The sequence below is a fragment of the Asterias rubens genome, chromosome 5 (genome assembly GCF_902459465.1).
Source record: "Asterias rubens chromosome 5, eAstRub1.3, whole genome shotgun sequence".
NCBI lineage: Eukaryota > Metazoa > Echinodermata > Asteroidea > Forcipulatida > Asteriidae > Asterias > Asterias rubens.
In genome coordinates this window covers 11,739,600-11,755,792 of record NC_047066.1, presented here as the reverse complement: position 1 = coordinate 11,755,792, position 16,193 = coordinate 11,739,600, and the positions used below count along the sequence as shown (strand labels likewise).

Here is a 16,193-nt window from a genome sequence, read left to right as displayed (position 1 = left end):
GCCAACAAGACCCCACCCACTTTGCACGCAAGTTCTTTCATAAATAAATGAACTTGTTTACAGACCCATATGAAAGCTTTCTTTTAAATTAAAAGACAAAGTGTGGTCTTAGATGTATTTCCAATGTGTTCAGTCAAACAATCAGTGCATGCCTGTAACATGGAGGACTTGGCAGGTTGCCAAATGACCCAGTGAGTTTCATAAAGCATATAAGTAAAGCATACAAACTTGCCATGGTACAGAAATATAATTTTAATCAACAAAGGTTATTATTAGCCAAAAAAAATACCTTAATTAAATTAAATTCAATTCAAATTCAATTCAACAAACTTTATTCATCCTCAAAAGGCAACCTCCATACATTATAAAAAAACAACAGTTATGGCTAGAAACAGCCAATTTTAAAAATATTAAGATTATTTGACATATTATATTGCTGCTACTTTAGCACAGATCTTGGTTGGGCCCTGGCCTAGCGGCAACCTTCAATGATTTTTCCCATAGACTTTAAAATTTCCCAATGGAAGTGCCCTTCTCAAACTGGGCCTGCGAGGTAGCTCTCAGATTAAAGAATATTATTACCAAACTTAATTTCATTTTTATATACTTGACGATAAACCATTCATGTGTCATTTTAACTTACGCCCCCCCCCCCTCCCCCTTCCCCCATACAGTCATAGAAAACACCAATTAGAAATTATTAAATAAATAAATGTATTTTATGGTCTAGCTGCTACAGTCATTAGGCCTACTTCAAATAACCTTAGTAAATAAACACAACATTGTTTTTGAGCGCAAGTGGACACATTTTGTTTTTATAAAATGATTGTTACTATTTTTGCATTGGGCAGATTGAACAGAGGTTGGTGCATGGATTAAGTGTTCAAATGAAACATTATTGAGTGACATTGTTATGGTTTAGTGCAGAGGTTAGATTAAAGAATGAAGTTTTTAGTTCAGTGTTAGGGTAAGGGTTATGGAGTGCTGATGGGCATGGTTTCAATAAACACCAAGACTCATCTTAAAATAAGCTAGTAGTGATTTCATGACATCACACTCTGCCTAGCAATTAAGATTGATAATTTATGATAAATCTTAGCCCTTTGTGAAACTGAGCCTTAGTGCTGTAATTGTGGTGTAGGTTTGTGTTCGCTCTGCAACATACCAAAATTTTCTTGCAAATGTCTTCATGGAAATGTGTCTGTCTATTTGCGCTCAAGTGTACAATTTGAAAATTCCCACACATCTTTGAATGATATTTCATAATAAGCAGTGTGCTTTGGTACAGGTGTGTAGATAAAAATACATTAGTCAAAACAACACTAATAAGTCATAATGAGACATGACTTTGATGTAAGTTAGTCAAAATTATGTCGCGTATGACTAAGTGTTGTTTTGATTAAGAGTGAACTGGTTTTTAGAATCTTACAAAGTTAACCAAAATGATCATAAATTTTACCCATTTTAAAAACAAAAATGTATACACTGCAAAAACTTGTTCAGCACAGTTTGCTTAGCAGGAATGGTTACCAGCCAAAAGTCCATGAAGTTTGTATTGTTGTGACTGGTGCCATGCCCATTTTCTTGATAAGAAAAGAAGTTTGCTCAGCAGTTTTTTTCTGCTTTTAAACACAGCTTTTTAAACTTGGGCCCAATCCAAAGACCCAGGTGGGACAATTTTGTCTGATTATCTTCCCTCGATCATCTTAGGCGTTTTTCTACAACATTATGAGCATTTCTTGCCATGGTTTCTAAAAATGTTTTTATGACTTTGAATTTAATCACAGACAAGCACATAATTCTCCTTAGTTTACAATTTTTTTTTGGTGGTACAGCTTTTGCTATCTGAAGATGTATAATTAATTAATATTAATTTAATTCTCCAGTTGCAAAGAATGTGACCAATGTTTTTTACATTTTCAGTCAGAGTGTTCCATGAAGCAAAATCACTTCATTATAAGTTGCGCTTACATATTGCGCTTACAAATTTTGATTTTTCTTGTCTGAAGACAGAAGCTGTACCATTTTTTAAGTTCTATTCCTAACCACTGTGAATCCATCAAAATCGTACGGGTTTTGTACTGAATGTAATTAATCTTATTCTGATAAACCAACGATGCATGGCATGAGCCAAGGCATCCACTTTTAAATCAACTTGGCCCAATTTCATAAAGCTTGTTGCACAACAACTTGCTTGGCACACAACAAAATTTTATTAGCAAAAAAAACTTGTTACCAGTCGGAGGACTACAGTTACCACTGCTGGGACTGGTAACCCCTGTCATCTCTTACATAGCGCAGAAATTTGCTTAGCAGAATTTTCTGCTGAACAGCTTTATGAAATTGGGCCCTGATGTGGTTTTACATTGTACATTGGTAGGAGTTTGATGGATTCAAGAAAAGCCTATTGATGAGTAATGTTAAACTATGGCAGAGTTAGTGGCTGCCGATGTGGCTGTGACTTGATCATGCCTTACGCATAATATTATGAGGCCCATAGCAACAGCAACAGCAACAGCCACAGCCACTCTGCAGTCACAAACTCAGATGCGGCCTAAAAGATGGGTCCTCTTCTTAAGTGTCTTTATACATTAAGTCGCGGTCATTGTCCAGCTAATTGTTTCAGTCAACGCTTGGCGAATCAAATGCCTAGAGTCCTAGACTACAGTCTTATCAGTGGATGGCAAAGTTGTTGCAGCCTCAACAATCCCTATACCAATTCAATGGTTGAACTTCAGCGAGTCATAGTTAGACATAACATAATCCTCCAGGTAACGGCACACCATCCAAAAATCTCTCGTCCTCGCATCCTTGTAGCAACAAGTCATAATTTGGCTAGAATTGTCACAATTCTTCGGCTTGTGGCACACTGTCCAAGAAGCACTGCTTAACATGAATATTGAATATCCATATGCCATTGCAACAGTTGAAATTATAGCAGATTTCATCTCGCTGTAGACAGTTAGATGGTGGAACATCGTTGAAAAATTGTTGCTTAGCCTCAACATCCCTCTGTCACTCGGGCACAACAAAGAGTCATCTGGCTAAACTTGACACAGTCCTTCAGCTCATGGCACAAAGTCTGAAATACATTGGTTATAGCCTCAGCATCCCTCGCATAACTTGAACGGTTGAACTTGTAGTGGAGAGTCATCTTGCTAAACTTGACACAGTCCTTCTTTATGATTATTGATTAACCTCATGTATGTCATCTCCAAGGTCACTTGTCTCTATCTATCTGTGGAAGCAAATAAAAATGTCAGAGATTAATATCAGTTGTTCTAAGAAGACTGAATGCTATGTGCAAGAAAGTGTAATGATTGTGAATGCTTTGTGCAAGAAAATTCTCCTCCAGGTCAGATTAGTTCTCCAACTCATCCAACAATGGGCAAAACATTCCAAATGTTTGTTTTGTCTATAAGGTTTTTGAAAATCTTTTTCTAAAAAATCTTTAACTTTTTTTTTCCACTAAAGTTTTGACGACTTGGTCGTAATGTAAGGTGTTTACTGCAGACAGGATGGCCGGATTAATGTGATTTCAAACCTTCAACTATGTCTGTTGCCAAATTTGTGGGATGAACCTTCTCTTTAAGGTGGGATTTGAAACTTTTTATAGTGGGAATATAATCAGGTGAGGTTTACGGTACCAGCACGTGTAAATCTCGATAGAGTAGTGTTGGTTCTGAGAAGAACTGGTGGTTGACAACTCAACGTTTTGGTCATCTGATTGTCTTGAGGAGAATGCTCGACTCTGTTCGGTTGCTAAGAAAAGTTTTGATTGATTTGTTTGTCAAGCTTACCAAGTGGTTTATCTTGAGTCAATTTGCATCTGTATCTTCCACAATTGACATCACAACAGGTAGTAGCCATGACACATGAGAATGTAGCCTTTACTCAAGACGCTCTCGGTATCCAGAATGGTACACACTGTATCCTCCACCGATGCTCATTCCAAGCTCCTGTTGTAGTCAAAAGACTTCTCAACTGAGGAAATAGAAAAGTAAAGACAGACCAATCTGTCATCGTGGGTTCATAAATTTCTGTGATAAATTGAAAGAAGAGCTGACTTCCATTGCTCCAGGAATTGTTGCAGCTTTAGGAGACTGTACAAAACGCAATTTGTTTAGGGCAAGTTATTTCATTCTCAAGATTTATTGAAAAAAAAAAAACTGTTATTGATGATTTGTCGATGGTTGTCGATGGATGTCGAATCTCAAACGATGCTAGTATTCTTTCTGCTTGTTTTTACTATACTTTTTGCTTCTGTCTTGTTCAGAGATTTGTTTGCAAGATTCAAAACTTATTTTCCCCCCGAAATTTCAAGAATAAACTGATGGTTAGATTTCTTCTATAATTCTCAAAATGTCTTGAGATGTCCCATTTTGGAGGTACTTTTGTCACCAGTAACTTGTAAAACTCGATACATTTCACCAAACCTTTTGCATGACCCCAGTCCTTATTGGTAGACATCACCTCAACACAGTTGGAAATGTTAAGCAGACAAATTTCTTCACCATATCAGGAACAAAGAATGATCTTCTTTCTGTAAGAAAAACTTAAATCTAGAAAGGTTATCATTTTGGGATCACATCAAGCAAGCCTGGTTCATACTTCCTGCAAATGCGAATATTGACATAAAACAAACTGATGTCAAATTAGCTTTGAATTTGTAGGAAGTATTAACATGGCTTTTATCAAATTCAGGTTCACCGTACATTACGAAGAGATGACTTCCATTGCTCCGGGAACTGTTGAAGTTTTGGGGAATTGTACAAAACACAATTTTTATAGACCAAGTTATTTCATTCTCAAGTTTTTGTGAACCAATAAAAAGTTTTATTGCTGGTTTGCTGGTTGTCCATGGATGTCGAATCTCAAACGATGCTAGTACTCTTTCTGCTTGTTTTTACTATACTTTTTGCTTGTGTCTTGTTCAGAGATTTTATGCAAGATTCTAAAAACTGTTTTTGTTTCCAAAACTTCTAGGATGTTTAGATTTGTTTATAATTCTCAAAATTTCTAGAGATGTGCCATTTTGAAGGAACTAAAATAATTTCTTCACCAGTAACTTGCAAGTCTCGATATATTTCACCAAACCTTTTGCATGACCCCATCCAGTCTTTGTTGGTAGTCATCACCTCAACACAGTTCAAAATGTCAGCACACAAATCCCTTCATCAACTTCAGGAACAAAGAATGCTCTGCTTTCTGTAAGGAATACTTAAATCTTGAAAGGTAAGCATTTTGGGGTCACATCAAGTAAGCCTGGTTTATACTTCCAGCCAATGCAAATAAGCTAATAACTGACGTAACAAACTAGCAACGAACAATTTGCAACAGTTGAACTATTTTCAACTCCTGCGAAACATCGTGAGAAAACAGCCGTGACATCAAAATGCACTTCAAATTCACAGGAAGTATGAATCTGGCTTTCGCCAAATTCAAGTTCACCACAGATAACCTTATAGAAAGTGCCTTATACTTTACCAATGCAACCTACGGTTTCCCAGTTGTCATCAGTGAATGATTCCTTGCTACAACATCCACTTCTGCAGTAGCTGCAAACAGACAATAGAAAACAAAAACAGGGTTAAGCACGGTTCATATACTCCCAACCAATGCAAATGCGGTACAAGTTTTGATGCACAAATTTGAACTAAATGATTCGGAAGAGCTGGACTGCAACTCATGCGAAACATTCACAGTGAAAACAGGGCTATGTGACGTCAAAACTAGTATCGCATTCACATGAACCCTTCTTTTTAGGAAACTTAAGCTGTGAAGGGCAAGATTTTGTCACCCAACCTCACACATACTTTACCCAATACTTAACCTGATACTTAACCGTTGCCACAACCACCTGGCTTCATTGACCCTGCGCGCGTATTTTTTTTCCCAGGACAGATAAGGCCACTAAGCATGCGTCTTATGGTAAGCGGCCTCATCTGTCTTAGGAAAACAAATACACACCCCGCGCGGGATACAAGGACCGAGGTCACTGGGCCCGCTGACCTCTGTCCTTGTATCAGGATCACCAAAAGGAGTTTTCAGCTCAATTTCTTGGTTTCAATACTCAAGCACTCGTCACAACATCCACTTTAGGAAGAGCAGGATACTATGGAAGACAAAACAAAAAGATTGCACATGAGACTTCACCATCTACTCAAAGTATAGTGACGGCACAGTTCTTAGTTTTGATTCAAGTTTTTTTGTTTTGTTTTTTATATAAGGACAGTTGTTTTTACTGTCCTTTAAATGTGTCACTGCAAAGGAAATGAGTTTGTGCAACTTGAATCAAGACTAAGTACTACACCAGTCACAACTTAAACCGTAAACCTTATAATATAGATAAGACTAACTCACTACTCTTTCAGTGGGTGTACTTGTATATTATACAAGTACGCCCAATGAAAGAGTAGAGAGTTAGTCTTGTCTCTAGGCCTTTCTGTCTTACCACTCTACCACCTGGAAGTTTCGTTTCTTTGGATGGTTTGCTTTCCCCCCCCCCCTCCTTTCTTCTATTTGGTGTTGAGTATTTAGTCTTATTCTTTTTTGTGTCTTTTCCATTAGGAAAAGTTTTTTTTAATGTACCCTAAAATAATTCTGAAACACAATTCTGAAACTACAGCTTCAGAAAAATTATTGCGTTGTTACAAGTTTTTCAAACTTTTCTTTTGTTACTTTGACCTTTAATCTTAATAAGAAGGGTTGCTGTAATTTTGTTCATTTATTGTTTTTACGGATGGAAATGTCCAGATTCAGAATTGATCTAATGCTGACTTTTAGAGTATTTAAATATTAACTTATCTTGTATAAGTTATATATTTAAATCTCCTAAATCAAACATCAAATTAATCTTAAAATCTGTTTTTTTTTTCTTTAAGTTAAAATTTGTTCTGAATGGGTCACAGGGTCACAGGTACTTTTTTATTTACTTTACTAATTTTGCTTTTTAAAATAGTGTTGCTAAGTGTAAAATGTCTGCATTCATAATTGATGGAATGCGGTCATTAGGCATATGTAAATATTAATTTAGTTATTCTAAATTATATATTTAATAATCCTAAATCAAACATTGGCCATCAAAATGAATGGTGATTAGACTCGAATATTTGTGCATGTCACATCAGATTACAATACTTATGATTTTAGTTACAGTGAAAGCGATGCGCACCATAGGGTAAGCATCCCCCAAAAATACATATATATTTATATACAAAAAATATAACAAATAAATAATTATAAATAAAATATGAGCAACTTTTTATGCTCAAAACAACTACTCATCTTTTTTTGAGGATTTATTGAAACTTATTATAAATGTTAAGTTGGATTTGCATCCTTCGTTAAAAATCATGACAATTATAAATAAACATGACAACTGATGACTTGAAGTATCAACCTCAACAGAAATTTCCAGTAAGACTAGTCTACTAACTAAAAAGCATCATTGGCTTCGACCAATATGCATCAAGAAATGCCAAGAAACTTTGAAGTCACCTTGAAAGCTGCACAAGCAAGGACAACATCAACAAGATTGAAGAGCATCTTGGAGAGGAAGGGGTGGTACGAGGGGTGGGACTCTGCAAGAGAACGGGTTAGATCTCCTCTTACACTTTGAAGTCTTCGTCTTGTCTTGATCTTGAAAAGGACAACTTGCATTTTCCGACCTCCACTATTGCATTCCAAAAATGTATTTTTCTTCTCATTTTTTTGTGTGAAAAGTCAAATTGAAACAAAACAATATTTTCTCACAACTTGTTTTTTTAAAGTAAAATGTTTGTTCTTTCTTTTTTAAGTATTTATTATTTTTTTGCAAGTTGCTCAAGTGATTAAAGGGGGAGGGGGGGGGGGGGGGGTTAGGGGTAATTAAGTCCAAAACAAAACATGAATTGTAGTTCACATATTATTATAAATTGTTTTCAATGGGGAATAATAACTATTTTTGATTGACAGTTTATGGGAGACCCGCATGGCACTCTGTGCCTCTGTTGCAAAATAATAATCAAATTCTTGTGGACTTTTTGTTCTTCCATTTATTTTAGGGGGGAGGGGATGTAGGCTTCTTTTTTAAAACTTTAATTGGATTTGTTCTTTAATTTCTCCTAAATTCCTGTATAGCAATAGTGTTTTTGAAGATGGCAATTAAGGCCATAAAAGGTTTTATAAATTTCTATCAAAGAAGAGAATTTCACTTGAGCAAACTTGAAAAGTGGAGGTCGGATTTCGCCAAGTTTTCCTTACCTGAATCCGGCGATGACTCCGGCGATGACTCCACTGTACGTCCACAAACCACAAATCCATCGACAATCAGCCAACATCTGTCTCACAGAGCACCTATAAAGGGACAGGTAAAAAAAAAGAATTAAATAAATTAATAAAATATTTATATATCAAAATAAATTGTTCCTTGAAATAGTACTCCTCTGTTTCCTGGAATGGGAACTATGTCCCTCAAAATCACTTTTCTCATTCAATCCTCAACAAAATAATATTTTGGCAGAACAAAATACATAATTTTAGGAAACAAATTGAAATAATGTTTGAGAGAACAAAGGGAACGAATATCATGTCCTGCCAACAGTCGTTCTTATTACCAACAAATAATAACTTACTTGAGTCAATTTTTATACTCATATTTCACAACAAATGAAAAAGTGGTGGCAAGATAGGAACAAAATATTAATTTGTGAGGAAAAAAAAGTTGTATTTTGAGGGAACTTAGTACATGAAATTATATTTCATTTTTAGTTTGTTTTTACCTGTCCAAAAAGGGCTCTGTACTATTAGCGAGACAGGCAACCCCACCGAAACAGTCCCCTCAATACTGCCTGATGAAGCCTGGCTCGACCTCACCGGGAGCTCCCCGCTCTGGCTGGGTGGTTCTCCGCCTCGTTGTTCCCCGTCTTGGTCCGTCCATAGCGCGCACCTCTGCTGTCCCGGTCATTTTTACCGACGCTGTTGAGAAAAAACAATTACACCCATAAACATTACAGGTGTCACTTCAAAAGGCAAATGGAGTCATGTTCAAAGACAAACAAAATATTACACGTTTCTATTGTGGTAAAATAATTGTTGGTCATGCTCCCCAAAATTAGCCTTACCTAACAAGATGTCGGTGGAACCATAGAGCAACTAGTGCGTTCAGCTTTGGTCATGAAGTTTTGTGTTGCAGTAAGCCGATGGTGGAATAATGGAGCTACGGCCACTCGTCGCATATCTCGACACAGGATTTGCTTTAAAATTATCAGAAGTCAAAACTCGAGAGCTTCAATAAACTCATAATAATGTTCTGATGGGTTCATCTGTGAATTTTGCCTCAAATGATGTGCTGCAGTTTTGACAGTCAAAAGTTTTACTCTGTGTTGACTATGCACTAACAGGCGTGGCTTGCTTGGCAAAACGCACATGGTTCACGTGGCTTGCATGACAAAAATATAGAAGGTTCATGTAGCTTTCTTCAATTTTGTTGACCAAGTTTTGCTAAAGAATATCACTCTTAATTTGTTCTAAAATGTGATTTGGTAAGAAATTTGATATTTTTTGCAAGTTAAGTTCATCAGAAAAAGACGAAGTCCGAGTCCCCCGTTGAGCTGAGAAGAACGTCGGCCGCCATGCAGCCCTCCAGTCCAGTACGCGACAGACGAATGATGATGTGCAGTTATTTTCCACAAGCAGTCTTCGAAGTGCGAGCGCAAAACTAGCTCATTTGCATAACTGGACAATGACGATCTTCAATGGAGTGACATTCCAGATAAACCCCAGTTGGAGGAATGTCCAAAACAGGTGTACGTTAACAATATAAATCCTGAATCGAATGGCTATGGCATGGCAAAAACTGCCATGTTTTGGTAAAAATAATGTTTAAAAAAACAAGTCGAGAACAATTAAAGGCTTCAATCTGGATTGACTGCCCCCATTTTTATTTTTTATTTTTTTTTTTGGGGGGGCGGGGATATGAAATCAATCGTTAATTTATTGGGGCGGGGGTATGAAATAGTTAATTTATTGGGGGTTTGTTCACAATATCTGTTCACCGATGAGGGGTTTCCAGCTTTTCAAAGGCAGATTCCAGGGGTTATTGTGCAATTATAGAAGCTGAATTGATTGGGGTGTGAAGCAATTTCAATTATTGGGGAGCCTATGGTTGTGTCTCGGGAAATGTTCTCCCTTTTTCAGGGAGACATTGATGAATAAATAAAACTAATATGTCATAACTTGTGTACTCTGTGCAGAGCTATCTCGCATTCAGCAGCTGTGCCTTGGTAAACAAATTGTGTCTACTCAATTAAGGCACAGTCAAAAATCCTTAAGGTCCTTCATGGAACATTGCCGGTGTCAGATGCAATTGTGTCCGCCTAGCCCACCTTGTTGAGCTATAAATGGCTCCGCTTTTAACATCGGTCTCATCACTGTAATCATGGCGACAGTGATGAGACCGATGTTAGAAGCGGAGCCATTTACAGCTCAACAAGGTGGGCTAGTGTCCGCCATGCAATACTGTCCGCTCCGGACACTTTTGCATATGCAAATGTGTCCGGGGCTATGCATTAACCGTCCGGCGCCGTCCGGCGGACATGTAGTAGACCGTACATACGTATGTGCGTGCGTAGCGATCGTGCACGCACTGAAGCTACATACATGCAGCATGAATATTCACGTATTTTATGATTGCAGCGAATACCCAACGGCCGAACATTTCCCATGGCATTCATAACATGCACAATAGCTTGTAACAAAAATGGCTAACGTGTTCCGTCGACCAAGGGCGTTTAATTTACTGCAAGGACGGTTTTGCACAGGGGCGGACACAACTGCATATGCAAATGTGTCCGGGTGGACACAATTGCATCATGCAGCAGCGTCCGGGCGGACACGATTGCATATGCAAAACCGTCCGGCGTACATTATTGCATATGCAATAATGTCATCCGGATAGTATTGCATAGAGAACATAATTGCATGCGACACCGGATAACACTATACCAGCAAAATTCGCTTGGGGCGAGTCTTCGACCTATGCAATCAAGTAGATCTAAACGCACAGATATCCAACAACCCATCCCAAATTTTAAGATCCTAGCCGCAGACTAACACTCAATTATCCTGTTGGCTGCGGTCAGGCATGCCTGACCAGGGTCAAATTCCATAGAGCTGCTAAGCTAAAAAATTAATGAGATAAGCATGAAATATCTTTCTTGATAAAAGACAGGATTGCCAATCAAATTTCGATTATAGCTGCGTGTTGCTTGTCACTATACTTGTTTGCTTATCATGAAAATTACGTGGAAGTTTGGTTGGTAATCCTGTTTTTCTCAAGGCAAAAATCTCATGCTAAGCAAATTTGTGTGCCTAGCAGCTCTATGAAATTTGGCCCAACTGGTGTGACATTCAGACAAAGTAAAATAAGATGCATTCATTCCCAGAAGAAGTGCAAAACAAATGGGGGGGGGGGGGGGGGGGGGGGTTGGATAACATTCATAATGGGTGCGTTCGATCATGGTTCGATAAGCTTCCCTATAGGTCGACCCCGCAGTGCTCACTCGGATGAGCCCCTGCCAAGAGCTAATCGAACGATCACACTCGCCCTCTCGTGGTGACGGCATGCACCTCAGGTGACCCCAAGTGACCCACTCCACAAGCAGGGCAATGGGGGCCGACCCGGGTCAGCCCCGTCGAAGCTATTCGAACGTACCGACCGGGGCAGACCGGGGTCGACCCAGGGATGCTAAACGAACGCACCCACTTGTACGGGTGAAAATGCAACAGACGCTTTCACTGTGAACGGCCTGGATGTGATTTCTCTGCTAAAAATAACGGTATAATTGGATGTAATACTGGTAGGGAATTATACAATATCACATCCGTATCTCATTGTCACATCCCAGACAGAAATCACATAATAGGATTATGGTCAATCTCAAAGATCACTATCTTTATTGAATATCAACTGTCTGGGCCCTGGAAATCATCACATTGGATTTTCGCACCTCAAAATCACATTCAGTATTAATTAGTGGACCGATTTAGCTTCTATGCCCATGGTATGGTCTATCAGATTATGGAATAATCTTTTTCTGCAATCAATAACGAGAACGAAAACGAGAACGTTAAAAGAGAACGTTAAAGTTGCACGCCCTCGATTGGTTGAACTTACTGTGTGGGCGTATTCTGCGTGGAGCTAGTTTCAACTAATAGAATGCGTTCTCTTTGCGTCGTTTTCTATCTTTATCGTTTTCGTGTTGTCGCTGCAGTGAGACACTGAACACTATTGGTAATTGTCAAAGACTAGTCTTCTCACTTGGTATATCTCAACATGCATAAAATAATAAGTGAGCTTTTTTGAGCTCAATTGGTTGTCAAAGTTGCGAGATAATAATGAAAGAAAACACACCCTTGTCACACGAATTTGTGTGCTTTCAGATGCTTGATTTCGAGACCTCAAAATCTATAGTTCTGAGGTCTCGAAATCAAATTCGCGGAAAATTACTTCTTTTTTCGAAATAGAAAACTACGTTATGCTTGCAGAGCTAGGGAGCCGTTTCTCATAATGTTTTATACGATCAACAGCTGCTCCCCATAATTCGTTACCAAGTAAGGTTTTATGCTAATAATTATTTTGAGTACTTACCAATAGTGTCCACCGCCTTTAAGATTGAGTATGATGGGCTGCACGATTTTACGTGGTAGAAAATGGCGCGTATATACCGGTTAAAGCCATTATACACTTTTGGCACAGAAAAAAAAAGTTCACAGATTTACTAATAACTCACAGGGTTTACAGAAGGTAATGGTGAAAGACTTCACTAGAAATATTATTCCATGAAATGCTTTACTTTTCGAGAAAACATTAAAACAATTTAATGGACACTATTGGTAATATTACTCAAAAGTGGTATAAAACCTTTATTGGTGACGAGTAATGGGGAGAGGTTAATGGTATACTACATTGTGAGAAACGGCTCCCTCTGAAGTGCCATAGTTTTCGACAAAGAAGTAATTTTTCACGAATTTGATTTCGAGAGCTCAGATTTAGAACTTGAGGTCTCGAAATCAACCATCTAAACGCACACAACTTCGTGTGACAAGGGTTATTTTTCTTTCATTATTATCTCGCAACTTCGATGACCGATTGAGCTCAAATTTTCACAGGCTTGTTATTTTATGCATATGTTGAGATACACCAACTGTTAAGGCTAGTCTATGGCAAGTACCAAAAGTGTCCACTGCCTTTAAATACTTTTTTCCGAGTTCGTTAAAATTATAATGAAGGGAATACCAAATTCCACCGCCTTTAATTGCATACATTGAATTTACATCTACTTATTGTTTGTTAGTTTATTTGTTCTATCTGTTCATCTATTTAGTTATATTTTATCATATATGATTGAGTGGATAAATAAATGACGGGGTGGATAGATAGATAGATAGATAGATGAGTGCATGTAAAAGGTAATAAAATTTCAATATGTTTTATTAATTTAATTTAACTATTTATTTGCTTGTTTAAATTTTTTTTTATTTTTATTATTAATCGATTGGTTGTTTTGATTACTTTCACATTTAATCATCTGTTTATTAAATGTAAGAGTATTTATAGTGGGAAAAGGGGATTGCTTAATTAACGTTTTCGTTGATTAAGCAATCTTAATTTTTTGTTAAAGCCATTGGACCCTTTCAGTACAGAAAAACAAATAAAAGTTCACAGATTTACAAACAACTTACAGGGTTTACAGAAGGTTGTGGTGAAAGACTTCTCTTGAAATATTAGTCCATGAAATGCTTTACTTTTTGAGAAAAAGGTAAAACAATGTCAATTCTCGGTAGCGAGAATTACGGATATATTTTAAACACATGTCATGACACGGCGAAACGTGCGGATACAAGGATGGGTTTTCCCCGTTATTTTCTCCCGACTCTGATGACCGATTGAGCCTAAATTTCCACAGGTTTGTTATTTTATATAGAAGTTGTGATACACGAAGTGTGGGCCTTGGAAAATACTGTTTACCGAAAGAGTCCAAATGGCTTTAAATCCATCCCTATATTGAATTTTTGTTGCTTTATCTCTTTTTACATGTATATTTCTAATTATTTATTTATTTATTTGTTAATACTTTTTATTTATATTTGTTAATTAACTATTTATTTGTTTATTTATTTATTAGCTATTACATTTTTTGCTTGTCTAATTTCTTGTTTTGGTTTGTTATTTTAAATTGTGCTTTGTGTATACAGATTATTTAAATTTATATTTACTTCAAATTATTATTATTTTCCAAAGAGAGTATTATAGTGTGTTTGCCTCCCTATGTGACTGGATTAACAGGCTTTAGAGCTACAGTGTTTTATTACACTTTTGTTTATCCTGGCCATCACATTAGGGTTGTTTTGTAATTTCCTGTGCCCTTACTGTTTTTCTTGCTTTGTATTTACTTTTCAACATGTACTCATAATTATCTATTTGACATACTGTCTGCTTGTATTTGTAATTGTTTAATGGCCAAATAAAGAATAAGAATAAGAACGTGTTCTGTTTTCCTTTCCTGAATACACGGCCCGTTGCCCAATTTCATAGAGCTGCTAAGCACAAAAATTTGCGTAACATGAAATGTCTTCCTTGATAAAAACAGATTTACCAACCAAGTTTCTATTTGTTGCATACTGCCTGTTACAGGTATGCGGCTGTTGTTTGCTTATCCTGAACATCATGTGGAATTGATTGGTAATCCTGTTTTATCAAGGCAAAAATGTCAGACTAAGCAAACAAATTGTGCTTAGCAGCTCCAAGAAAATGAGTCATGCTTCCGTAGAACATCGGGCCAGAAATAGGGCCAGAAATGCGGCTAGCTTCAGCTCGGGCTCAGGGCTTCAGATAGACTTGAGACGTTTTCGAATCGAAGGCTCAGGCTTGAGGCTTGAGGCTTGGGATTTTCAGGCTCCGGCTCAGTGAGCCTCAGGCTTCACAATAAACAACATTGCGACGAAATTGTTTCGAAACACTTCGGCTTCACTGGCTTAGGCTTCATGTGGCCCGCGTGGTGGATCATGGGGGAAATAATAATGCACGAGAATAAACGTGCGTCGTCTGCTTTTTGTGTGTGAGGCATTTATTTAATGATTGTAAAAATAAATTAAAAAAAAGTTAAAACCACCACAAAACATACCATTTGTATTGTAACAAACGCTTATTCGCTTTCTGATGGGTAATATTGTAAAAATACCTCAATAACTTGTAATAATTAAAGCAGCCCACTTTTTAGCTTCACTTGATTGAAAAATGACTTATTTTAGTGAAAGCCAACAAATGATGGTTGTTTTCATCAACAACGAAACTGACCAAAAATGTTCTGAAAACATAGCTTTATTTTGTTGTAATATATGTCAACAACATGCCTTGCATTGAAACTGGAAAGCAGGGAAATTTCGAAAGGTAAGTTCTGTTATTTGAAAACTAGAGTATTCTTTTCGAATAAAAATAATATACTCTGACTATCAAGTAAAAACTGCATACAAGCTATAATGCACTACAATGAAAACTTTATTTTTATCATAAATTGAGTTAATTTTAAACAAAAGAAATATCAAAATACAGCGATTGATTTTTTAAATAACTATTTTAAGATTACAAAGACGATGCTAATAAATAATTGTTTGTGTTCTCCCATTAGGCTGGGAAAATGTTAGGTTACTTTTAAGTTCTTTTAAGTTCTTTTAAGTTCATTGCAATTATGATGATCTCCACTTTAAAGTCAAGAAACATGATTATTTCGTCAACTGTTACTGTAGGTTAGTATTTCGGAATTGTCAAGCTTTTTCTGACTGTATTTTTCAGCTGTAGAATAGTTGCTAGCAAAAATTAGCAAATAAGGACAGATCAGTTTGCTTCATGTTACTTTACAGAGTTAGAATTGAGCTTGATATCTTTATCGACACTGGTGAAGTTTCTTCTGCTGAATCACAGGTGATATTTCCTCTACCGATGACTAAGCCTGAGCAACTAGTATGACAAGTGTTGAAGTGGAGACTATTGATAGCCTTGTCAAGTTACAAAATACCATTTTTCAACTAACCAGATAGTCGACGTGCTACCATGACTACTACAAAAACAGTCACGACTGTTGCTTGGTTAACCAACAGGAGACTTTCTAGGACGATAGGTGGCAGCAGACTTACCGGGTAAAGCAATTGTT

The 16,193-nt window shown here is 37.1% G+C and overlaps 1 long non-coding RNA gene across 1 annotated transcript; it reads right to left on the bottom strand.

The window, feature by feature from the left end:
* Positions 1–315: 315 nt before the first annotated feature.
* On the bottom strand, positions 316–6,494 carry LOC117291004. The gene is made up of 2 exons (XR_004519112.1): positions 3,801–6,494; positions 316–3,238 (listed from the first exon to the last, which is right to left on the bottom strand). It is a non-coding gene; the product is annotated as an uncharacterized LOC117291004 (long non-coding RNA).
* Positions 6,495–16,193: the final 9,699 nt, after the last annotated feature.